The following is a 26,114-nucleotide window of genomic DNA, read 5'->3' as shown; positions in this document are numbered from 1 at the left end:
AATTTGACCTCCAGGACCCACATGACTTCCAGAAGTTACCCTTTGATCTCCACATGTGCCATAGCATGCACATAGCCCTGACACCCACACAAAATAAATTTAAAAAAATTTTTAAACAACTGTTTGGTTGGGCGTACTGGTACACTCCCAGCACTTGGGAGGCAGAGGCAGGCGGATCTCCAGCTTCAGGGCCAGCCTGGTCTACAGTGCGAGTTCCAGGACAACCAAGGCTACAGGCACCCTGTCTCAAACAAATAAGCAAAAACACAACAACAACAAAAAACCCTCTTCAACTGTAATTCAATCAATTTTTGGAAGGTTCTTTTGTGCATGTGGTTCTGCGTGTGTATGTAGATGTACATGTGTACAGATGTATGTGGGAGCCAGAGCCTGACCTTAGGTGCTGTTTCCTGGATGTTATTCACCTTGTTTATTGAGACAGTCTCTTCACTGGTATACAGCTCATCCACAGCTGCTGGCTGCCAGTGGAGCCCCAGAGATCCACCTTCTAGCTTTCTCTTTCTCGTGGCTTTGGAATTGTCGTTGTTGTTGTGTTCTATATTTTCATTTGGGGGTCGGGGAGAGGCATGTGTACTGTGTTGTCCACGGGGTGGTCAGAGGACAATTTCCAAGAGTAGGTCCTCTTCCTCCACCAAGTGTCAGGACTGGAGACACGGCCCGCTCAGCTGTTCAGAGCACTTGCTCTTGCACAGGACATGAGTTCAGTTCCTAACATCTACATGGTGGCTCACAACTATTTATAACTCCAGTTCCAGAGGATCCAGTACCCTCTTCCGGCCTCCTTGGGCACTAGACATGCACTTGATGCACATACATGCAGGCAAACACTCATACACATAGCACATTTTTTAAAAACGTGTTTAGGACTGGAGATACAGTTTAGTGGTAAAGCACTTGCCTGGCATGAATGAGGTCCTAGGCCTGAAACCCAGGACTCAAAGAGAAAAAAAGCACTAAATGTCTGATGTTGGTAACATTCAGTAAGATAGGATGATGAACACAGAAACACATCCTATTCCTTTAGTGTCTCTAGTGTGCATACTGATAATCTCACTAGTGGTGGCACAAATGGCTAGTTGCTCTCAAATTCATTCCTTCTTTTGGGATACACTTCGTCAGGATAAAATAATCTCCAGCTTTTCTTAAAGCAAACCCCATTATCGTCCTGTTTCACTCAAAAATCCTTTAGTTATAAACTACTTAAGCACTGTGCCATTATTAACAGAATCGGCAGCACAGGATACGTATTACCCCCTAACAATCTAGTGCTCAAACTGCCCAAACGCCTATGGATGTTTTCACAGCTGATGACCAGAATCAGGACTTAAGGTTCACACAATATGGTTTTGGTTTTTGGGGTTTTTTTTTTTGGGGGGGGGGTCCCTCAGTCCTTCATTGGGGTCTCTTGGTCCTTTGTATCTCACCCGTTGTGGCTGTGTTCCTTCACTCCTCTGTCTGTAGAATGTCCTGACTGGTTCCTCTGTGTTATGCGACTTTTTCTCCTAGTTTCTTCTCTTAGTTGAAGGTGAGAGGTAGATTTAGAGGCCCGAAGAGATTCAATTTCTCTCCCTTCCCACCCCCACCCTCCACTACTAGGGACTGCACCCAGATGCTTGCACATGGGAGGCAAGCGCTTTCAGTCTTTTTTGGGGGTGGAAGCAGGAATCTTTCAAGGTGGTGCTATCTTATTTCATCACATCATTTAGTCCGTGGGGAACTTTTTTTTTGAGATGGGGCTGCTAGGGCTGCTAGGTGCTCAAATTCCAGAGTTGGGTCCAGCGCTTCCCTTGCCCCGCCTCCTAACTATCTGTGACCACAAGCGCCTTGCATCACACGCAACCAGACACATTTTCTACAGAATCACCATGCACAGGGGCCACATAAAAATTAAAAAGCAAGTTTATTCCAATACAGTTGGGCAGACGGTCCGTGGTTATTAAGTGTCCTGCGATGGCTGCATTTTCAAAGGGGTGTTTCCAAGTCCTCTCAGTGTCTCTTCCTGTTGCTGTGATGAAATACCCTAACAGGAGACACTTCAGGGAGAAAAGGGTTATTCCGCCTCCCGCTCAGGGCACAGTCCATTGTGGAGAACTCACAGCAGGTGCTTGAGGCAGCCGGTCCCAAGACACCCACAGTCAAGAACCGGAGAACAGTGAACGCTGGCGTCCAGCTAGCTTTGTCCTTTTTACTCAGTCCAGGGCCCAAACAGGGGCGTCTCCCTACCTCAATTAACTTCAACTCCAGCTCATTCCTCACACGGATGTCACCCTGAAGCTTCTCGACTCAGTGACTCTGGATCCCGTCAAGCTGACCGTCAGTGTTAGCCGTCACACAGTCAAGTCCTCTCTTCTCTCTGCTTTCAGCATCGTCTTTGTCTAAAACATGCGTCTTAACAGAGCCTACGGGACACCTCGTAATCCCAGCACCCGAGGTAGATGCAAGAGAACCGAGTTCAAAGCCAGCCATGGCTACATAAATTCAAGGCCAGACTGGGCTACAAGAGACCCTGTCTCCAGCCAGGCGGTGGTGGCACACGCCTTTAATCCCAGCACTCAGGATGCAGAGCCAAGCGGATCTCTGTGAGTTCGAAGCCAGCCTGGTCTACAGATCAAGATCCAGGACAGGCACCAAAACTATACAGAGAAACCCTGTCTCAAACAAACAAACAAAACAACAACAAACAAAAAAACATAACCTAGTATAATATAACCAGCATAGTCGTGTAATCCCAGGACTCCAGAGGCTGAGGCCTGAGGATCTCAAGTTGAAGGCCCCCTAGACTACATGGGAGATCCTATCTACAAAAGAAAAAATAACAATCTATGACTTGGCACATAGCTCAGTTGAAGTATCTCCAAACTTAGGCAGACCACTCTGCTAACTCTGCACCACAGACAGAAATGACTAAACACTGCTTGTCATCATGAAACTGTGCTACTATAGTTCCTTCTTTTTGTTTTAAATCAGAAATCTTCACGTGCCAAATACAAGTAATTAATGAAGGATAACTGCAATCTCACTCAACAGCGGAACAATCAATACAAATTATACAAGAAACTCTGATTTACTCACAAAATTTCCATCTAAAATAAGACAGACCAAATTCAAGATCTGAAGGGCGGTGGGTGAAAAGTCATCACAGAGGAGGTGGAGGTGGGCGGGGTAAACCTCAGCAAATCCCATTTGACTGTTAAATTTGTAAGTGGTGTTACTATTCCAAAATAATACCACCAAAAGATCTGGTTAGTCATAAAAAATGTCTTGAGTGTCTACGTAGACACCTAATGTCAGGGAAAGCTCACTGAATTCACAAGAGCAAAGAACATGTTGTTTCCCGCCAAGCAGGACCTTGGAAAAGTCTTCTCTCGGCTTAGTTCCTGAATGTTTCCAGGTGCCCCAAAACTGGGTGAGTTTTGCTTGCTCTGGACATGGTAAGTGTACATTTGTAATCCCAGTTATTGGGTAGACTTGGGATGGCAAGTTCAAGGCCAGCCTGGGCAAATTCGTGAGAACCTATTTCAAAATAAAAAACAAACTGGAGATACAGCCCAGTAATAAAAAATTAAGGGCTGGAGAGATGGCTCAGAGGTTGGGGATTTAGCTCAATGGTAGAGCGCTTGCCTAGCAAGCGCAAGGCCCTGTGTTCGATCCTCTGCTCAAAAAAAAAAAAAAAGCACTGACTGCTCTTCCAGAGGTTCTGAGTTCAAGTCCCAGCACCCACATGGTGACTCACAACCATCTGTAATGAGATCTGGAGCCCTCTTCTGTATACATAATAAATAAGTTTTTCTAAAATATTAAAAAAAAAAACCACACTTGTTCAGCATGCATGGGGGGGGGGGTGTCCTGGGTTCAATCCCCAGTTCAGAAAAAAGTAAATTATTAATTTGCTTGCTTAAATACAACTCCCTCCTCAAACACCACCACGATGAAGTTGAAATTGTCCGTCTCTTCTTCCCCGGAAGATACAAGGAGGCTGAATGACTTGTCCAAGGTCGCACAACTCGGCACTCACCCTTGAAACCATTCTAACACCCCGCTTTGCAACACGAGCGTCCTAATACGACGCTGTGGAATCGAATCCGGTCCCGATACCTTATAGTAAAATATGCCTTGTGTTTAGCCGGACTTTGTTCAGCCATTCTGCCACGGAGGACCCTCTCTGCCTGCCATCATGGGAGAATCCCCTCCTCGGAAAGCAACCCTCCTCTGTAGCCCCTACCACCAACCCTGAGGCACCCCGCACAAGCACGCCCGAAGTGCATGCCGTTCACCCTAACAACTCTTAAAAGCGAAGAGCACCTGCTTATCGGGCATTCCCTAGTCTAGTGTCCCAGGCTATACCGCCGGTGTCTCCGGGAGCTCGGTGAGGACGCCCGCAGGTCACCCCGGTTCGGAGCCGTCCCCTCGGCAGGCTTCGAGCAGCTTCCGATGCCCGGATGCAGTGTCCCGCGGCGCGTCCACCCGCTGGAGATCTCGCGGGATTTGATGAACAGCAAGGGGCCGGCTGGCGGCTCGACCTTAGCCCTAGAACCACACCACGCAAGCGCAGGACTAAACCCGGCTCCGCCCCCTCCCCCGGAGGGCGGGGTTTTGAAGTTTAGACCGGATCCCGTTGGATCTCAAGGTCGGCGCGAAGTGGCGGAAGTACGTGCTGGGTTGCTAGTCTAGGTCAGGAGTGTACAGGAATTAGCGCCCGTTGGTGTTCCGCGGCCCGCCCCCGCCGCCTGGACCCGGAGGGCAGATGTTTAACCTTGACCTGCGAGTTCACATCCAGTGAGTCCCGGTCAAGTGTTCTCCTCGGCTCCCCGAGACGCGAACCCACGCCCTGGCACGCTCTAGACTGGTGCTCTGACACCTACAGCCGCAACCTCCCGGAGGAATTTTACTCGTGTTGTACTCACTGCGTCCTAGGCTGGGAACTTAACCGTGAGACAGGCACCATCGAGCCTAACCCTTGTTTTGTAGGTGGGGAAACTAGAGCCGTGGTTCCCAACCTTCCTAAAGCTGCGACCCTTTAATACAGTTCTTCATGTGGTGACCCCCAACCATGAAATTATTTTGTTGCCACTTCATAGATGTAACTTTGCTCCTGTTATGTTTGGGTTTTTTGTTTTGTTTTGTTTTGTTTTTTTGGATTGGCCTCTCAAAGGGGTCGTGACCCAGAGGTTGGGAAAACACTGAACTCATCCCTAGAGGATATGATGTCTACCTTTAAAAGCCAGTCAAGGATAGCGCTGGAGTTACAAGCTCTCTCTGGACTGCTGGCCCAGGGACCTTTAGTCTTTTTATGCATGCATGCATAGCGTGCGCGCGCGCACGCACACACACACACACACACACACACACACACACACACATTCCAGATTGGTTAAAAATGGTTTAGAATGTGTATTGCTTTCTTAGTTTAATCATTAAGCTCCTTTTTCATGAACTGGATTGGATTGAGCAAGGCTTGTTTCTAGGACAATTTTGGATCTCCAGGAGCTGCAAACCCTAACTGACTGTTCTGAATTAGGCAGCTGTAGAAATCGCTGTTAACACGGTATCCCAGCAAGAACTAAAGACGCAGCACTAACATTGGTATAGAATAACGAGTAGCTGAAGCCAGTCGGTGGTGACGGCACGCTTTTAATCCCTGTGCCTTAATCTCTGTGAGTTCGAGGCCCAGCCTGGTCTACAGGGAGAGTTCCAGGACAGCCAAGGTTACACCGAGAACTCTGTCTTAAAAAACAAAAATGAATAGCTGAAAAATGAGTCCCGACCAGCGAATGGGCAGCCGTCAAAGGAACTGGAGACCCTGGTAGCAAGCACATCCAAACATTTTCACTTCGTTTGAAAACCATCAGGAAGGAGAATGTTACCACTTTACAAATACCTTCCAGCGGGACCTTATCTCTTAGTGGTCAGATGAGTGAACCATAGAAAAAGGAAATGCCCCAATAGAATAAAATTGATGGTAGAAAATAAAGGTAGTCTATAGCCTAGATCTACAACTCAAGAAGAAACTTGGTTTGGGCTCTTCTGATGTGAGGTCCCCTTTTCTCCTTTAAATGAGTTCTAGGTCCCAGCAGTTCAGAAACTGAATGGAGGAGTTCAGGTACATTTTCATTTGCTTTTCCCTCTTCTAGATTTTCTCTTAACACTAGGATTACTGTCATTTGTGTGATGCTTAACTTGAATTATACCATGCATTACATGATTTGTTCCTTCATAGGACTTAATTTTCATGCGTTTTGTTTTGTTTTGTTTTGATTCAGGGTGCCTCTACGTAGACCTGGCTATCCTGGAACTCATGTAAACCAGGTTGGCTTCGAACACAGAGATGCACCTGCCTCTTCCTTCTGAGTGCTGAGATTAAAGGTGTGGACCACCACCGCTGTCTTTGATTTTATTTTCAAGGTTACTGTATTACTGTCATCTCATTTCACTAATGTGGAAATGGAAGTTATCACTAAGTAACTAACAAGGAAAGGAACAAGTCCCCAAATGAGACCAAATACCTAATTCTTTTTTTCTATACTTGCTAGGAGTTTGGATTCTTCCTTCTCTGTAGATCTTTTGTCCTGCCTCTCTCATCATTTAACCAGTTCCAGAGATAAATGCTTTCTAGACTTCATGAAAGGCACGTGTCAACACTTCTCACCTCAACCTACTGTAAATAACTGTGATGTGTGCTGTGTCACTCAAGCATCACTAATGAACAAACATTTAATCTGATATGTTTATACATTCATTCACTAGGGGGCTTTTTAAAATTAGAATGACTTCATTTGACTTCCTGTGTCGTCATCTCTTTCAGACTGCGCATTCCTCAGGAGAAGGAGTTAAAGTGTGTCCAACCCACATAAGACACTCCATGCATCAGAGATAATTTGATGCCAGGTAAATAACATTTTCATGGCGGTGATAATTGTTCCTAATGACACCAGTGCAAACCCAAACATATGTTCTAAAGAAATAGCACAATCAAATAGGAGACGAAAACCACACCTGTCTCTCCGTTCGTCTGTGACTCAGTGAAGGCCCATGTATTACTGCTGGCTTTGCTTTTCTCTGCCTCCCAGAACCTTTAGACTAGGTCTGGCCTACAAGGTACTTGATAAGTGTCGGTCGTATAATACTCATAAGAGCTGTGTCAAAAAATTATATGCCACTACCTGGAGGAGATGGCTCAGTGGTCAGAGTACTTGCCATGTAAGTGTGAGGACCGGTGTTCAGATCCCCAGAATTCACAGAAATGCCAGGTAGGCTTAGCAGGAAAGACAGGATCCCCAGAGCAAACTGGCTATGAAGACTTGAAGTTTGGTTGAGAGATCCTCTTTTCCATGAGTAAGGTTAAAAAGAAATTAAGGACAATTGCTAACGCCAACCTTGGGTCACCAACACATGTACGTGCCCACACCAAAAAACCGAAAAGTAGGAAAAAGGAAAAAAGCTCAGTGGCACACTCTGTAATCCTGGCGTTCTGGAAGCTGAAGCAGGACGGTTGCAAGTTTGAGGCGTTTGAGAGCTATAAATGAGACCTTGTCTCTAGTAGAACATCCTCAAGATAGTGTTTCATTTTTCTAAGGATTTATTTATTTATTATGTACACAGAAGAGGGTGCCAGATCACATTACAGATGGTTGTGAGCCACCATGTGGTTGCTGGGAATTGAACTCAGGACCTCCAGAAGCCATCTCTCCAGCCCAATGTGTTTCATTTTTAATGGAGATACACTTATTTTATATGTTTGAGTGTCTTGCCTGCATGTATGTACATACACCAGATGTGTACATGATGCCCTTGAAGGTTAGATGAGGGCATTGGATCCCCTGGGACTAGAGTTATGGATGGTTGTGAACCACCATATGGGTGCTGGAAACCAAACCCAAATCCTCTGCAAGAGCAGCAAATGTTTTTCTACTGCTGAGCCATCTCTCCGGCCCCAATTCTACATATTATACAATCTAGCCGCTTTAGAATATGCAAATGCTATGTCACTATCCACATTTTCTGATTGTATAATTTTGTTTTGTTTTTGGTGGGTTTTTGTTGTTGTTGTTGTTGTTTGTTTTTTTTCCGAGACAGGGTTTCTCTGTAGCTTTGGAGCCTGTCCTGGACTAGCTCTGTAGCCCAGGCTGGCCTCAAACTCACAGAGATCCACCTGCCTCTGCCTCCCAAGTGCTGGGATTACAGGCGTGCACCACCCGCCCAGCTTGTATAATTTTTTTATTCTCTACCTATTAGCAAGTACCTTTTCCAGATCCTGGTAACTGTTAATCTACTTTCTGTCTGCATGGATTTGCTTTATACATTGTAAATTATTATTATAAAAGATTGTACGTTATCTTTTATTATTGCATGAACTTAGTACCATAGCTAAAAAAAATTATGTAATACATTTCTGAATTAATGCTTAAGTGTACAGTATTGGCCAAATTGAGCATTTAGGAAAAATTGTGTTTTAAAGGTTTTTTTATTTTTATTTTATGTATTGGATCCTCTGGGGGTGGAGTTACAGACGGTTGTGAGCCATCTGATGTGGGTACTGGAGTCCTCCAGAAGGGTGTCAAATGTCCTTAACTACTGAGCCATCTCTGCAGCCCCAGAAAATTAAGTGTTTTTGTTTGTTTGGTCTTGTTTTTGGGAGCAAGGTCTCACTGTGTAGCCCTGGCTGTCCTGTGACTCACTGTGTAGACCAGACTGGCCTCAAAGTCACAGAAATCTTGCTGCCTCTAGGAAAAACAATCTGTCCGGGGTGCCCTCTCTGGAAAGCGTGCTCCAGGTAGAAGTGGAATGTGCTAGGAAAATTTTACTAGGAAAAGCCTTCAAGATCCACGGGAGGAAGGAGAAAAGGACTGGGCGAAGGGGGCAGTAAAATCCACAGGAAGTCAGCTGGAGGACCTTAGAATTAAAGTGCAGGGTTGCCTCCTGTTGGACCAGAAATCTCCCCAGTTGCCTTCAGTGGAAGTCATTACGCGTAAGGAATCTGATCATTTCATACTGTAATTTTCTCTCCCATAGCTCCCAATGTAAGACTGATCTTCAGACTTTAATAAGTTCATATTCCCATGTTATTCATAAAAGTATTTTCACTTCTTCCTTTACCTCTGCTAGTAAAATTCAGTTTCACTAGCCTACTTTTTGCTTGTAATGTAGACTAAAGGAATCCAGAACTTGACCTTACAAATCCAAAGCCTGGCACAGCCTGGACTACAGAGCGAGTTCCAGGACAGGCACCAAAACTACAGAGAAACTCTGTCTCGAAAAAAACAAACAAACAAACAAAAAAAGATTGCCAATTTGTGTCCCACTTTTTTTTTTTTTTAAACTAGACAGGTTCTCACTTTTTTTGTTTTGTTTTGTTTTGTTGGTTTTTTGAGACAGGGTTTCTCTGTAGTTTTGGAGCCTGTCCTGGACTAGCTCTGTAGCCCAGGCTGGCCTCGAACTCACAGAGGGATTACAGGCGTGTGCCACCACCGCCTGGCCAGGTTCTCACTCTTTGGCTGGCTGTCCTGGAACTCACTATATAGACCAGGCTGGCCTCAAATTCACAGAGATCTGCCTGCCTCTCTGTGCCTCCTAAGTATATGTTCTCTATTAATATCAGTCTGCCTTTGGAAACACAGTTCAAAAAAAGTGAACTTGAAAGACTCTTAAAGGTTTGACTAGTGTGGGCAAGCCCCTGACTTTGATATCCAGTATCACAAAAAGCAAAAGGGAAGTGCTGTGGATATCGCTCTGTGTAAATAAAGTTCTGATTGGCCAGTGGCCAGGCAGGAAGTATAGGCGGGACAAGAGAGAAGAGAATTCTGGGAAGTAGAAGGCTGGAGAGAGACACCGCCAGCCGCCGCCATGAAAAACAACATGTAAAGACACTGGTAAGCCACAAGCCATGTGGCAAAGTATAGACTAACAGAAATGGGTTAATTTAAGATAGAAAAAGTAGATAACAAGAAGCCTGCCACGGCCATACAGTTTCTAAACAATATAAGTTTCTGTGTGCTTTCTTGGTTGGGTCTGAGCGACTGTGGGACTGGCGGGTAAGAGAGATTTGTCCTGACTGGGCCAGGCAGGAAAACTCTAACTACAGGGAATAATCTTTGAAGATTGGCCATTGTGTTGTGTCTATTACTACATACAAATCACCCTCAAACTTGGTGTCTTAAAACATGAACATTTTTCTGAGAGTTGGCACACACCTTTAATCCCAGCATTAGGGAGACAGAGGCAGGTGAATCTGTGTGAGTTTGAGGCTAACGTGGTCTACAGAGTGAATTCCAGGCTACACGGAGAAACTCTGTCTCAAAAGCCAAAACAAACAAATCAACATTTATTCCCTGGAGTTGAGTCAGGAATCCAGGAGTACTGTTAGCTGGATACCTCCATTAAAGGTCTCTACAGTCAAACAGCCTGCTCGGCTGTGGTCTCAGAAAGACTGGCTTCCAGGCTTTCTTACCTGGCCTTCTATTCAGAGCTGTTAGAGTAACTGGAGGTCCAGTTCCTTACTAACTGTCATCCTCCCTCAGCTCTTCAGTACACGCACCTTCTCCATAAGACTGCCTTAGTCCAACCGGGAGAGCCAGCAACTGACTAAAAACATGCGTGTCCTAATACCTGCTGCTTCCCCACAGCAAGTGGGAGAGGGGGTGGGGGAAGGGAGAACATGGCCAAGACAGAGGTTGCAGCCTTGTACTTGTGCTGAGGACTGAATCCAGGTCATTGTGTGCGCTAAGCATGTCCTCTATTTCTGAACTACTTCCTCAGTCTCTCTTCTGATTTCTAAGGAATTTTATAATGTTTGATGTTCCATTTCCCCCATTTAATTTCCTAAATTGGACCCTGAATAAAAAGCTTTTAGGATCAATATTATATAGGTGCACCCACAGCATTAGCAGGGCATGGGCTTTCTTTACAAATACTCACCCTTAGCCATGTATGGACCCACCATAACTGTAGCCTCAGGCCAGTAGATCCAGCCCTTTGACCTCCTTTTTGGTGACCTGCCTGTGAAAAGTCACGTTGATTGACAGTCACCAAGTATGGACATGGTTCTTTTGTTTGTTTGTTTGTTTTTGTTTTTCAAGACAGGGTTTCTCTGTGTAGCTTTGCGCCTTTCCTGGAACTCACTTGGTAGCTCAGGCTGGCCTCAAACTCACAAAGATCCACCTGCCTCTGCCTCCTGAGTGCTGGGATTAAATGTGCCAGCAGCTACCACCACCACCACCACCACCACCACCACCACCACCACCACTGCCCGGCTGGACATGGTTCTTACTTCTAAGCTGTACTTACTTCAACTGCAAAAGAGCTGCCTATTCTTTTTTTTTTTTTTTTCCTCGAGATAGGATTTCTCTGTGTAGCTCTGGCTGTCCTTGAACTCAGAGATTTGCCTGCCTCTGCCAGAACCTTTACACACTGAGTTGTGGTGAGGTAGGATGGGAATAGGCCCAGGTCAGAACATCTCCACTCCTCAGACTCAGCAGGAGCCCAGCACTTCTTCAGGCAAGAAATCTTCTCAGATTTTTGTTCCTCTGGTCTGTTTTCAGAACACAGATGACTGCTTAGAATAAACTTGTCCATCTTTATAGTTTTGATTCTTTAAGGAGTTGGATTTGCCGATCTTTTCAGTTGGCCATAGTCACAAGATTAATTATTTTTGAATCTCAATAATCTAGAGAAAGTTGAGATTTTTGGGGTGTACCCAAGCTGGGTGTAGTGGTGCACACCTTTCTTTGGGAGGCAGAGGCAGATGGATCTCTGTGAGTTTGAGGCCAGTCTGGCCTATATAATGAGTTCCAGTTCAGCCTAGGCTATATAATGAGAATCTGTCTAAAAAAACAAACAAACAAAAACAGCAAACAAACAAAAGTATATCCCAAAAGAAAATGTTTTAAAAAAATGAGAAAGTGTCTCTTAATTCAACCCCAGTGTTACAGAGAAGGGAAAGAGGAGCTGGATGTGGTGGCTGAAGGCTGGGCAGGAGAGTTTTCCAGATTCTTATTCTAGGAACTGAAATAAAGCCCACACAGATTGCCAAGCAGCATGGAGAATTTATTTAAAGCATCACAAAAAAGTTAGAAGGCACTACAATGGAGCAGTGGGGACACTCAAGTAATCCTTGTATAAAAGTCCAGAGAAAGAATTTAGTTGCTGATGGGTATAATGAGGTGGTTCTCTGTTCTGACTGATAGGTTATAGGCTTATACTCATTTCCTACTGTGCATGACCTTACCCGTAATGCATCAGGTTTTATGCATAGACATAAGATGATGAAGAGAAGGTTTTCCCTAGAAGTTGACATGAGGACATAGTTTTGTCTTACTGCACATGCATCCCAAACCAGATCAGGTTAGGTCAAGCCCCTGACATAGACCAGGATATATTGGGAATATATTTGAATAGAAATAGTGTAAATTTGGTTGTCATTAGGGGCAGAGAAACATACTATTGTTCAGGAAGATTGTAGGAGCTAGGTTGCCAAGTACATTAGTAGAAGAGGAGGTTGAACATAACGCCATCCAAGTACAGTCCCAGACTGCTAAACTCATGATTTTCTGCCTCACCTAATATCTTAAGCTCTTGGAAGGCTAAGGTGAGAGGATATGAGTTTGAGTGTAGCCTGGGCCATGTAATGAAACCCTATCTTTTGCTAGTTTGGTTGGTTAGTTTGGGGTTTTGTCTTGATTTGTTTGTCTTTTTGACAGGGTCTCACTAGGTCACCCTGAATGTCCTGGAACTCTCGATGTGTCCTAGGCTGGCCTCAGACCCCCAATGTAGCTGATGATGACTCCATTTTTTTTTTTTTTAAATTGTCACAAATGAGGCTTCTGTTCACTTAAATAAAATTACCTTTCTTAGGAATTTTTTTTCTAAATTACTAAATTTGCTGTCACATGTTGATCACCTCTAGCTTGATTGTGTATGTAGTTTCTTTGGATAGATAGCTGGGACTTTTCTAATAATTAATAATGAACCATACTCATATAACTGATCCCTACTCTTGGTACCAACCAAACACTTATTTCCTCCTTTCCTTTCTTCCCTCTTCCTCTCCATCTCCTCCTTCCCTTCCTCCACATTGATGAGTTTTATTTGAACGTTTGTTTTACATTCCTAAACAACGAATCCCAGGATTCCCCCACCCCCTCCGTGTCTCCCTTGAGGGCCATAATGCTAGCTGAGGTTGTCAATCCAATGCAGCCAAACTGATGGGTGGGCATGGGTTTTTCTGCCGTTTTCCCAGGAATCTGAGCTGTACATTAAATCTCGGGTGAATCACTCCACAATTGCTGCGAGATTCATAGCCATTTCCCCAACTCTGTGAGCATCGATGATCTCAGATCCCCGCGTGTTACTGTGCCTCATCACCCCAGTGTCTAATGTGACTTTGGAGCACAGCCCAGTTAAGTCTGACATTTGCCTTTCTGTTTGGCATTGTTCATGCTCTTGAGAGCATGACAGCATCAGATAGGACACTGGTGTGCACCGTCACAGCAGCACAGAAAGATGCAGCAAAGGGCTTATTCACTTATTCTGAGTCATCTATCCCCTCCCCGCCCCCGACTGTTGCTAGGGATGAACCCAGGGCGTTGCACATGCTAGGCAAGCTCTCTGCACCTGAGATACATCTCCTACTCATCCACCAGTGTTTTGTAACAAACATAATACCAGATCCAAAACGTCAAAAACATAATGTTGAATAGAAAAGGCAAATCACAGGAGCTGGAGAGATGGCTCAACCATTAAGAGCCGTGGCTGCTCTTGCAGAGGACCCGAGTTCAATTCCCAGCACCCACATGGTCTCTCACAATTACCTCTATCCCCAGTTCCAAGAACCCCCTTCTGACCTCCACAGGCACCAGGCACGTACACGGGGCACAGACATTTATGTAGGCAAAACACAGATACACATAAATAAGTAAACCTTTTAAAATTTTTAAAGAAGGACAAACAGATTGGCTTTTAGAACATGCGGGTGGCTGTCTAGAATGAGATTTTATTCTGCTTCTTGGTGTTATGTGAGGCACCCAGAGGCTTCACTCACCTGTGGTTAATGTAATCTTCCAAAGCCCTTCATTTTCTTAAGCCTTTTCAGAACCGCACTGAGAGGTCACATATTGAAGCTCTGTGTCAGAAGACAAGGATCTATCTGTGTCAGGCAAAGTTGTGAGAGAGAGAAAAAACTTTAATATCGGTTTTTAAGATTACTTTTCAGTGAGCAAAAGATTGATATTGGGAAAATATTGAAACGGGCCACAGTAGACAGGCACCATGCCATGAGGTATTCCCCTCTTACACTGTCTTTGCTTGTTGACATGGGCCAGCTGCAAAACAGTGCTAAAATTCTTATCTATAGAAATGCAGATGAGGGTTGGGGATTTAGCTCAGTGGTAGAGTGCTTGCCTAGCAAGTGCAAGGCCCTGGGTTCGATCCTCAGCTCAAAAAAAAAAAAAAGAAAAAAAAAAATCCAAAGAAATGCAGATGAGAGTGGGCCCAGAACACCGCTGCTTCCTCTTCCCCTCACCCAGATGGCACTGTGGCATCCATTAGACAGGTTCACTGCCCTTCATCTGTCCAGATGCCAGCTTCGAGCCAGGTGCCAGCTTCGACGGTTGCCTTAGAGTCAGATGTATGATTTTACTGCTCCCTTCACCAGTTAATCTTTAGCACATGTTTATTTTTTTTCTGTTTCCTTCCTTCCTTCCTTCCTTCCTTCCTTCCTTTCTTTCTTTCTTTCTTTCTTTCTTTCTTCCCTTCTTTTCTTTTTTTTTTTTTTAAGACAGGGTTCCTCTGTGTAACAGCCCTGGCTGTCCTGGATCTTGCTCTGTAGACCAGGCTGGCCTTGAACTCACAGAGATCCACCTGCCTCTGCCTCCCAAGTGCTCCCAAGGCCTACTACATGCTGAACAAGAGCTCCAACACTGAGACTCATCCCGAGTGTGGCATGTATTAATTGAATCTGTATGAATCATAGTTTTTCTTTTTAAAAATGATTTTTCTGTAACAAGAGGCATAGCTACTCTTTCATCTTGCCTTTACCATTAGTGCTTAGAAAATAATACCCCACAGGGTCATGCTTTGGTATTCTGAGTATCTGTTGAGATTTTTTATTGTGTCTTTTGTCTTGTTTTGCTTTTTGGAAACAGATTCTCCTGTACCCCAGGCTGACCTCGAACTTGTCAGTTATCTCTATTTCAACTTCACCTTTTTCCCTCCCCAGTAACAGTTTTATGTAGCTGTGCTCATTTTATAAACAAGACATGACACAGGCGTCCCCTCCTGTCTTCGCCTTTTGACGGGTTATGTTTATTCACTGTTGGTTTTGTTTTTGAGATAGGGTTTCATGTGTCCCAGGCTGTCCTCAAACTTCCTAAGTTACTGAAGATAACCTTCATCTTCTGAACCCCACACCCCCAGCACACCACCACCACCACCACCACCACCACCCCTGTCTCCATCTCCTAAGTGCTGGAATTGTAAGTGTGTGCTACCACACACTATGCTATTTATATAGTGCTGGGGATCAAACCAAAGCCTTTGCATGTTAGGCAGAAGAACTCTATCAACTGAGCTGCACCCCTAGTGACCCTCTGTGTCTTTGGATCTTCATTGTAAGTCTCCTATATTATATAAAGCATGGTTAGACAAGCATACTGTGCTTTTTCCTTGTTAATGTCTCTGGTTATAAGACTCTTAGAATGAGGGTGATGTTCCACACAAATTTCTGAAACGATAGCTAGTTACTCCCTGACCAGACACTGGGCCCTAGGAATTATTTAGTTTCATTTATTCAGCCCCTCTCTTTTTCTAGTTGGAGACTAATGTAGTTAGGGTTACCAACTGTGATGAAACACCACGACCAAACGCAAGTTGAGGAGGAAAGGATTTATTTGGCTTACACTTCCACATCACTGTTCATCAACAAAGGAAGTCAGGCAGGAGCTCAAACAGGACAAGAACCTGGAGGCAGGAGCTGATGCAGAGGCCGTGGAGGGGTGCTGCTTACTGGCTTGCTCTTTGTAGCTTGCTCAGCCTGCTTTCTTATAGAACCCAGGACCACCAGCCCAGGGGTGTCACCACCCATAATGGGCTGGGCTGTCCTCCATCAGTCAGTAATTAAAAAATGCACTCCAGCTGGGCGGCAGTGGCACACCTTTAATCCCAGCACTGGGAGGCAGAGGGAGGCGGATCTCTGTGAGTTCAAGGCCAGCCTGGTCTACGAGAGAGTTACAGGACAGGCTCCAAAGCTACAGAGAAACAAACCCTGTCTCAAAAAAAACCTAAATAAATAAATAAGTTATATTTATTTGGGGGTTGGGGATTTAGCTCAGTGGTAGAGCGCTTGCCTAGCAAGCACAAGGCCCTGGGTTCGATCCTCAGCTCAAAAAAAAAAAAAAGATGTATTTATTTATGTATACAGTATTCTGCCAGCACGCACGTGTGTAGGTCAAAGGACAACTTTCAGGATGTCCTCTCCTTCCACAATGATCTGGGGTCAAACTGAAGTCATCTGGCCTGCATGACAAGCGTTTTTTACCCATTGGTTCATCTTCTTTTTTTCTTTTTCTTTTTTGTTTTTTTTTTTAAAGGGTATTTATTATGTATGCAGTGTTCTGCCAGAAGAGAGCACCAGATCTCATTACAGATGGTGGTGAGCCACCATGTGGTTGCTGGGAATTGAACTCAGGACCTCTGGAAGAGCAGCCAGGGCTCTTAACCTCTGAGCCATCTCTCCAGCCCTTTCCCTAACTTTTCAGCAATTGAAAATACAGCAATCCCAGGTTGGGGATTTAGCTCAGTGATAGAGTGCTTGCCTAGCAAGTGCAAGGCCCTGGGTTCAGTCCTCAGCTCCAGAAAAAAAAAAAAAACAGAAAAGAAAATACAGCAATACTTTACTAAGAAATTAATACACTGGAGGCTCAGAGGCTGAGCATTGTGGTGCAAAACTTTAATCCCAGCACTTGGGAGTCATAGGCAGGTAGATCCCCATGATTTGAGGGCAGAGTGGTCTACATAAGAAGTTCCAAGCCAGCCATGGCTACATAGTGAGACCCTGTCTAAGAAAAACAAAACAAAACAAAGCGAACACACCAGGGTTTTCTTTATGATGAAGGTCACATCTGTCTACCTTTCATTCTCCATTCCAAACATGTGAGCACATGACACGTAACAAATGGTTATGTCTTAGGTACTTACCCATATAGAAGTGATAGATATTGTGTCAGAGACCTGTAAGAGTCCTTGACCCTTGGAAGTTACAATCTTGTTAGAAAGAAAGATCATATACAGTTGAGAACCCAAATGAGTACCAGGGCTACACAGAGAAACCCTGTCCAAAAAACAAACAAAGAACCCAAATGAGCAAAATAGAGGATAGATTCATTCATTCATGTATTCACTGGTTCACTGAGCAAATATACGTAGGAAATGTGCTGTCCAGTAGTGAGCAGGAAAGGCATGAATAGGTACTCCTTCAAGCTTTGTCTAACAGGGACTGTGAGCAAGACACCTGGCATTTATATACAGTGTCTCCGGCTACAGTAAGTGATGTTGTTGTAGGGTACCTGAAGAGAAAAAAACTCCAGAGATGCCTGATTAAGACTTATGTGGGGTCTTTATTTACCACCAGCAGGGCTGCCCCAGGCAGAGTAGTGGGAAGCAGCCTGACTGAAATTGAGATGTATATAGAAAGGCAGTTCAGGACATCTGCAGCAAGCAAGCCTTGTTTACAGAAGCAGAGAGATAGCAGTTAAGTGGTCAGGTAGTTCCCATAACATTTAGGTCAGGGACACACTGTTTAGGAATTTATGGCTGGTCCACAGACCAGTTTGCTCTAGGAATTTATGGCTGGTCTAATGACTAGAGACCAGTTGACCCAAGATAGTTTTAGCTACTAAAGTATTTTAGGAATACTTTCACAAGATGTCATAATTATAGTTCAGTAGCTCACCACAATGTACAGGATACTATGGGAATACATCAGAAGAGTACCTGACCCTGACAAGGCAGGCGTTGAGGGAAGAGAGGATAGGAAGATACTAAGACCTGTCAGAAGAAATGGTGTTTAGACTAAATATGAAAGACATTAGGGCAGATTAGGCTAGCAGTTTCGGGCGGCAGGAAGAATGGGTTACAGGTGGCTGTTGACCAAACCTGAGGATCAAGGACAGCTGCTAGTTTGAGGTCAGCCTCGTCTACATAGTGAGTTCTAGCCAGCCTAGGCTACAGTGTGAGAATTGCCTGAAAACTAATAAAAACTGACCCAGACTGTGAGCACAATCGTGAATGCAAGTCTGGAGACAAGGAAACAGTGTGTTCTGGTAACTGAAGCAAAGTTTGAAACAAGGAATTTGCACTCGGTGGATTAAGGCACTTCGTCGCTAAACCTGCCAACCTGAGTTTGATCCCTGGAGCTCATGTGGTGTGGAAGGAGAGAGCTGACTCATGCAACTTGTTCTCTGACCTTCGAGCACTCCCTGGTACACACGTGCACAGATCCATAAACCAAACAAATATGAAAAACGGGAACCAGGAGTCTGAGGCCAGTGTTGAGGCAAAAGGTGAAACTGTTAGGTCTCTCAGGCCGTCCAGATACCCAGAACTGAGCTCAACCTGGACCATAGGCAGTTAGATTAAAGCCAGCATTCCTCAGAAACAAAGACAGTTCAAAATGGAGTCATTTCCCTGACCTCTGGCAGTAGGGACTAGGGCTCCATGGACATACACTTGTGGCTGCATATCAAGTCCATGCTGGCCTGAGGCTCCCTGGTCCCTACTCACAAGTGCTTGTTATACATCTCAAAGCCTTCATTCCTAGCATGCTGGCTTCTCACCTCCTCAGGCTTCCCTCCCAGATAACCACTTGTTTTCTTTATAAAGGCAAGGCTCCCCCTGCTCTCACTATGCTCTCTCTGTTCTCTATCCCCTGCTGTTCTCCCCCTTCTCACAGCTAGCTCTGGCCGTGTCCAGTCCTCTTTCCCTTTTCTGGACTCCTCCAGATGCCTCTGACTGTTCTCTCTCTCATAGCCGCAATAAAAACCTTAACCATATCGCAGAGCGAGCGGTCATGTCAACCATGTCTTTATAGCATACAAAAACCAGGTCATATAGAACTTGGTAAGCTATGTAAGAGATTTCAGGTTTAAGGCTGGGGTATAGTCCACTGGGGAGTGCCTGCCTGGCATTCAAGAAGGGAGGTTGTAGGACAAGAGGAAGAGGTTATCCTAAGAAAAATGAAAGAACTAGTTTTAAAAAAAAAAAAAGGTTAGTGTTTTCTTTTTTTTGATTTTTTTTTTTTTTTTTTTTTTTTTTTGAGACAGGGTTTCTCTGTGTTAACAACAGTCCTAGCTGTTCTGGAACTCATTTTGTAGACCAGACTGGCCTCAAACTCACAGAGATCTGCCTGCCTCTGTTACTTGAGTGTTGGGAGTAAGGGCATGTGCCACCACCACCGCCTGGTTTTAGTGTTTTCACACCCCCCCCCCCAGCTGAGGACCGAATCCAGGGCTCTCCCACTGAGCTAAATCCCCAACCCCGTGTTTTCTTTTTATAGGAACTGAATCTGATTATATTTGTCATGCTCTTCTAATGGTTGGTTGGTTCTTAAGGTAGGGTCTTCCTATGTAGCCCAAACTGACCTCTCTGTGAGTTTGAGGCCAGCCTGGGCTGCAGAACAAGTTCCAGGATGGCCAAGGCAACACAGAGAAACTCTGTCTCCACACACGCATGCACACGCGCACGCATGCAAGCACGCACTCACGTGCATACCAGCATGGGCTTCCAGTACAGTTCAGTTGTGGAATGTTAGCCTTAACATGCTCAAGGCTGTGAATACCACCCCCAACTCCACAAACAATAAAAAAAAAAAAAAAAGAGAGAACAAAGTTGACAGTGTCCAAGGCTGTAGAGAAGCCAAGGAAGATGAGCCTATGCGTGCACCTTTGTTTTGGTTTTTCGAGACAGGGTCTCTCTGTGTAGGTTTGCGCCTTTCCTGGAACTCACTTGGTAGCCCAGGCTGGCCTCGAACTCACAAAGATCTGCCTTGGCTCTGCCTCCCGAGAGCTGGGATTAAAGGCATGCACCACCACTGCCCAGCCATGGGTGCACTTTTGATAGTTAACCATGAGGAAATTACTTTGGTAAAATATGCGTTCTTTCAGCCTACGCATGATAGGCCTTCAAGAAGTGGTCCTGGAAGTGAAGCAGTAGACTCCCTTGTCTCTCCAGATCCAAGCGTGTTTGTTTTGAAGTGTCCCTCCCTCCCCACAGACCCCTTATTCAGGGATGGGCTGCCTCCCGGGCCCTGTGACAAAGAAAAAGAACAGTGGAATAGCCAGGGAGTGAAACCCCATGCCCTTGAGGACAGCCCAAGGGAGAAATAAATCTTGGTGAACAGAGGTTACTATTGTCTGTCACATGGTGTAAAATGTCTGTGGAGAGGATGAGAGCCCAGAACCCATTGATGGAAAAACCTCAGTCAGGAACTCCCACTGACCGCCTCTCCCCAGGCCATTTCTGCTGCATGTTTGCAAGCCTTGTTTGTTGGATGGTGTGGCCTTTGTTTGCTCTCTCAGACTGTTCAGTACTTTCTGTTGCTGGATGCAGTAAGTGCCCGATTTGAGATATATTTTACCATCAATCAGATGCTTCTATTTATCTGCTGCTTGTTACATGTTCTGCTGTTTTCTTTTTTTTTTTTTTTTAATTTAAAAATGTATTATTTATTGTGTGGGGGTCTGCATTCCCTGGTGCACTCGAAGAGATCAAAGGACTTGAGTCTCTTCTCTCCTTCCACCTTTACATGGGCTCCAAGGCCCAAACTCAAATCGCCAGGCTTGTGCAGCAAGCCCCTTCCTCACCAAGCCATCTCCCCAGTCCCTTGTTCTTTTACTTTGCTTGCTGTGGGCTTTATCAACACTCATTTGAAACCCAAAGTGTCTCTTGTAGATCCTCATCCTCTATTCCAGTGGGTCTCAACCTTCCTAGACCCTTTAACACAGCTGCTCATGTTGTGGTGACTATTAGTTGTGATGCGGCGCTGCGTTATTCATTAAGCGGTGCTGTTTACCATTGGAGAAGAGCCACGGGGTAGGACAAAGCCCACTGTAAGAGTTTATTAAGAGTAGGAACAGAGGGGCATGTGCTTAGGCCTATGGAAGATTGTGCCACGGAGAGAGAGGAAGAAGAGGTGGGAGGAGTCTGTGACCCCGTTTTGTGGATTCCCCCCACACATGGGCATATGGGCTTATGTTGCTATGCCACGCATGTGCATAGATTACACAATCACGCTGCAAGCAGATTATGTGACCACGCAGTGCATGGATTATGTAGGACATAAGGCCCTGGAATGACTAAACATCTTGCCTGGCTAGTGGACAGCACGTGTGCAGTCATGTAGCTGGGGGAGTGGCCAGGAATTCCAACAGTGACCCCCAACCATGACATTATTTCTTAACTGTGATTTTGCGACTTATGAATCACAGTGTTAATATCTCTGTTTTCTGATGGTCTTTGGTGACCCCTGTGAAAGGGCCATTCAACCCTCAAAGGGGTTGTGACCCACAGGTTGAGGACCACAGCTGTAGCTAATCCTCTGGAATGTACAAAACAGAGATCTGAGAGCTCGTGGTGAATGGTGTCGCTGTAGTGACATTTTCCCATTTTATAGCTAGACTACCAGAATTTTTGCCCCTTTTACCTGTACAACTTTATTATTGTCTTGTTTAACAATTCTTAACATAGATTTTCTCACTGCTGCCTTGAGCCTAGAGATTGTATTTCATTCATTTTTAGAGCCTAAGTGAGCAGTAGTCTTTGACATCTGTATGGAATGCAAAATAGCTGGGTGTGGTAGTGCATGCCCTTAATCCCAGAGCTCTGGGAGGTAGTTCAAGGCCCTCCTGGTCTACTTGGTAAATTCCAAATCAGGCCGCGATGGTGGCGCACGCCTTTAATCCCAGCACTCAGGAGGCAGCAGAGGCAGGTGGATCCTGCAAAATCAAATAATTTTAAAAATTAAACCACCTTGCCAGCTCCTAGAGGTTCTTTTTTGGAGCAGGGTTGGTTCCAGACTCGCAGTGGTTCTGCTTCTGCTCCTTGAGTGTTGGGATTTCAGATGTGTGAAACCATCTATCGAGAACCTTAACTCAGGGAACAATTTGGAATCCTCACAACGAGAGAGCCATAACTGAAAGATCGTATCATTACCATGGCCCATTTCATTTTATCTAAATGTTTTCTTAACTAGTTAGTTTTACATTTCAGTGTGAATTGGTATGCAGCACTATTGTTAAATAAAGTGAGTGTTGAATTTCACTCCCCAGAGCCTTTTTCCCTTCAGGAAGGGGAAAACTGGAGTAGACATTATTACAGTACTAACACCTTGCTTGTCATTTCACAAACATCTTTTTTTAAACGTTTACATTTTTTTCTTTTATGTGTATGGATGTCTGTGTGCATGTATGTCTGTGCACCATGTACATGCTTGATGCCTACAGGGGCCTGGAGAGGGTGTCTGATCCCTTGGGGCTGGAGTTATGGTCATGTGTGGGCTGCTGTGTGGGCGCTGGGAATTGAACTCTGGTCCTCTGGAAGGCCAGCCAGTGTGCTTAACCCCTGAGCCATCTCTCCAGCCCCTTCACAAGAATCTTAAAACAGGAGTTGACTGGAGTAATTGCTTAGGGCGGGGTTCTTTCTAGAAAAAGCAGGGGCATCCTAACTGACATTACTTACAATTCCCCCTTTCCTTTTCTATTTCCAGATTCAGATTGTGAGAATCCAGGAGAAGACGAGGCCCAGCATCACAACAGGCTTAGACACTTGTTTAAAATAGCTTGTCTCTGCCTTAGCTAATCAGCCGATGCTTTGGGCTCCTTTGGTACACAAAAAAGACTTGGAGATATGCAGCTCCAGCAGTCTGCCTTTCCCTGTGGCTACTGAAGAATCACTAGGCAAGGGCTTATAGTTCAAGTGAACTGTCAGTTCACGCTTGTTATGATTTGAATATGACATGTCCCCACAGGCTCAGCTGATGCACTATTTTGGAAGATTTGGGAAATATTAGGAGGAAGGGCCTGGTTAGAGGAAGTGGGTTGTGCGTGTGGGGGCTTCGAAGAGTGTCTTATCCCTGGGTTCTTCTTGTCTTTATTTTCCTAATGTCTATCATGAGCTGAACATGCTTTACCACGTGCACTCCTCCATGATGTTCAGCTTCCCCACAGGCCAGAAGCAACAGAGCCAAGTGACGACAGTGAGCTGAAACCCCGGAGACCGTGAGCATAACTAGTCTTCTTCCTTATACTGTTAACCTCAGGTCATCACAACAACAAAGAACTGCCTGACATGGACTTCAGAGCGCATTCCCAAGTCAGCCACCCTCTCTGCCTGGGAAATATTTTGCAGAACTGTTTCAAGTGATTATATTTTACTTTTCAAAAACCATTATATTTTACCATGTTTTATTATGACGTTTTTCTACTTCTATGGTTATACTTTATTATTTTTACTACTATCTCTACTGTAAAAGAATCATAAAACTTAACTGCATACTGCAATAAATGAATGGTATTCATTTACAAATAAATGAATGTGTGGCACACACTTTCAATCCCCGCACCTGGGAGGCAGAGACAGGCAGATCTCTGTGAGTTCAAGGCCAGGGTCTTAGAGCTTCTTTTGCTGTGATAAAACATCATATCCATAAGCTATTTGGAAAGGAGTTTGTTTCGTCTTACGGTTTATAGTCCATCGCTCAAGGGAGTCAGGACGGGAACTTGGAGGTGGGAACTGAAGCAGAAGCCGTGGAGGGGTGCCGCTTTCTTGTTTACTCCTCTTGGCTTGCTCAGCCTGCCTTCTTACAACACCCAGGACCACAAGCTCAGGAGTAGCACCACCCACAGCGAGCTGGGCCCTCCCCCATCAGTCATCAACCAAGAAAATGCCCACAGGCTAATCCTAGGGAGTCATTTTCTTGATTTAAGAGTACTTCTTCCCGGATGATCCTCGCTCGTCTCAAGCAGACATAGAGCTAGCCAGCACAGGGATGAAATAAACGGAAAGAGATGTCGAGAACAATGTCTAAAACACAACCTGCCAAAAGGGCTTGACAATGGTCTGAGGTTACTGTCAGGAGGAATGCCACTTAAACCTCTCTGTTCAGAAACAGGATTGCAAGGAAGCCAACTCCTGAGCACAGTGGAAGAACAGGCACATGGCAGACGCATAGCAAAAGTGGACAAGTGCGTGAATAAAGATGTAAGTGGGGCTTTTTGTTGTTGTTATTATTGTTGTTGTTTTGTTTCCTGTGTGTGGTGGAGGCTCCTGTGTTGAGTATGTTACTAAGAATTTTCATTCTGCCTTTCAGCTGCTTGTAGTTAGAGTTTTCCTGCCTGGCCCAGTCAGGACAAATCTCTCTCACCCGCCAGCCCCACAGTCACTCAGACCCAACCAAGAAAGCACACAGAAACTTATATTACTTACAAACTGTATGGCTGTGGCAGGCTTCTTGTTATCTACCTTTTCTATCTTAAATTAACCCATTTCTGTTAGTCTATACTTTGCCACATGGCTTGTGGCTTACCAGTGTCTTTACATGTTGCTTTTCATGGTGGTGGCTGGTGGTGTCTCCCTCCAGCCTTCTACTTCCCAGAATTCTCTTCTCTCTTGTCCTGCCTATACTTCCTGCCTGGCCACTGGCCAATCAGAACTTTATTTACACAGAACGATATCCACAGCAGCTGCTTGCTGTCTAAACGGACAAGTTCATGAAACCTGGGAAAGTGGTGCTGGTCCTGGCTAGCCGCTACACTGGATGCCATCATCGTGAAGAACTGATGATGGCATCTCAGACCCTTACAGCCATGCCCTGGTGGCTGAAATGGACCACTATTCCTGAAAAGTGACAGCTGCCGTGGGCAAGAAGAAAACTGCCAAGATATCAAAGATCTACAATCGTCTCATGGCCACAATGTGGTCCTCTGTGGATAGCCCAGTGGACAACCTGTTATCAACAAGGCTGTCTTCAGAGACCCAGCTCTGAAACGCAAGGAACAGGTCAAGCTTGAGGAATGATACAGGAAAGAACAAGAGGTTTTCGCAGAAGCTTCTTCACTTACAGGTATATTTTTGTTCCCATCATTAAAATTTATTTAAAAAAGAGAATTTTCCTTCTAAGGGTCAACCTGTGTGCCAGGTTTGCAAAAGCCACAGGTGTGAGAGCCACAGAGATTGTTTTTTGTTTTTCTTTAATTCATCTCTTTTCTCCATGCTTCTACAAGGAGAAAAAGGTAATTTTCCCCCCAAGTTTGCGGCTGAGGTCCTTACTAAAAAAAAAAAAAAAAAAAAAAAGCCATTGTGGTGGATTACACCTTTAATCCCAGCACCCAGGAGCCAGAGGTACGAAGATCTCTGAGGCCAGCCTGGTCTATGTAGTGAGTTCCAGGACAGCCGGGGCAGTTACCAAGAAACGCTGTCTCAAAAAAAAAAAAAAAAAGGGATAACAAGGAGAAAAAAACCCAGAATAATTTAATAAAATGTTTATGTGGCACAAGAAGTCTTCAGAAATAAAGACCTAAGGAGTCAAGAAAGGCTTTTTTTATTTGTTAATATAATTTAAATTATTCTTTGAAAATTTCATATACACATACAATATATTTTGGCCATATTTATCCCCCACTTCCTGCCTCAATTCCTCTCATATCCCTCTCCCGATTTCATGTCCTTTAAAGTTTCATTTATTTTTATTTTGTATTTGTTTTTGTTTTTGTAGACAGGGTTTCTCTGTTTAACAGCCCTGCCTGTCCTGGAACTTGCTTTGTAGACCAGGCTGGCCTCGAACTCACAGAGATCTGCCTGCCCCGCCTCTCAAGTGCTGGGATTAAAGGCATGTACCAGGGTTGGGGATTTAGCTCGGTGGTAGAGTGCTTGCCTAGCCATCTCTCCATCCCCAGCCTTCACACCCTTGAGTCTGCTTAGTGCTGCCTCTGTACATGGGTGTTGGGTCATCCACTGGAGCATGGACAATCTACCAGGAACCACACTCTTAAAGAAAACTGACTGCTCTCCCCTGGCAACCATCCACTCTCAATATCTCTTCAGCTAGAAGTGGG

At 44.9% G+C, this 26,114-nt stretch overlaps 1 protein-coding gene and 1 long non-coding RNA gene across 6 annotated transcripts in view; one reads left to right on the top strand and one right to left on the bottom strand.

Moving 5' to 3' along the window:
- Positions 1-4,545, bottom strand: part of Ptgr2 (prostaglandin reductase 2) — a 29,615-nt gene extending 25,070 nt beyond the window's left edge. The window contains exons 1-2 of one of the 3 annotated variants that reach the window (XM_036206493.1): positions 4,324-4,544; positions 1,446-1,535 (exon numbers count right to left, since the gene is read on the bottom strand). The gene's annotated coding sequence lies outside the window, so the exon portion shown is untranslated. Of the gene's footprint in view, positions 1-1,445; positions 1,536-4,323 lie in introns of all 3 variants that reach the window. The other 2 variants (XM_036206494.1, XM_036206492.1) reach the window with 2 other exon arrangements.
- A 1,807-nt stretch (positions 4,546-6,352) lies between these two features.
- The window catches only part of LOC118595733, a 33,929-nt gene continuing 14,167 nt past the window's right edge, over positions 6,353-26,114 (top strand). For 2 of the 3 annotated variants that reach the window (XR_004946547.1, XR_004946546.1), the window contains exons 1-4: positions 6,353-6,384; positions 6,824-6,906; positions 24,167-24,261; positions 24,727-25,123. This is a non-coding gene — a long non-coding RNA (uncharacterized LOC118595733). Of the gene's footprint in view, positions 6,385-6,823; positions 6,907-22,768; positions 23,591-24,166; positions 24,262-24,726; positions 25,124-26,114 lie in introns of those variants that run through there. The other variant, XR_004946548.1, reaches the window with a different exon arrangement.

The sequence above is a fragment of the Onychomys torridus genome, chromosome 14 (assembly GCF_903995425.1).
Source record: "Onychomys torridus chromosome 14, mOncTor1.1, whole genome shotgun sequence".
Lineage (NCBI taxonomy): Eukaryota > Metazoa > Chordata > Mammalia > Rodentia > Cricetidae > Onychomys > Onychomys torridus.
This window is presented reverse-complemented; position numbering and strand designations above follow the sequence as displayed.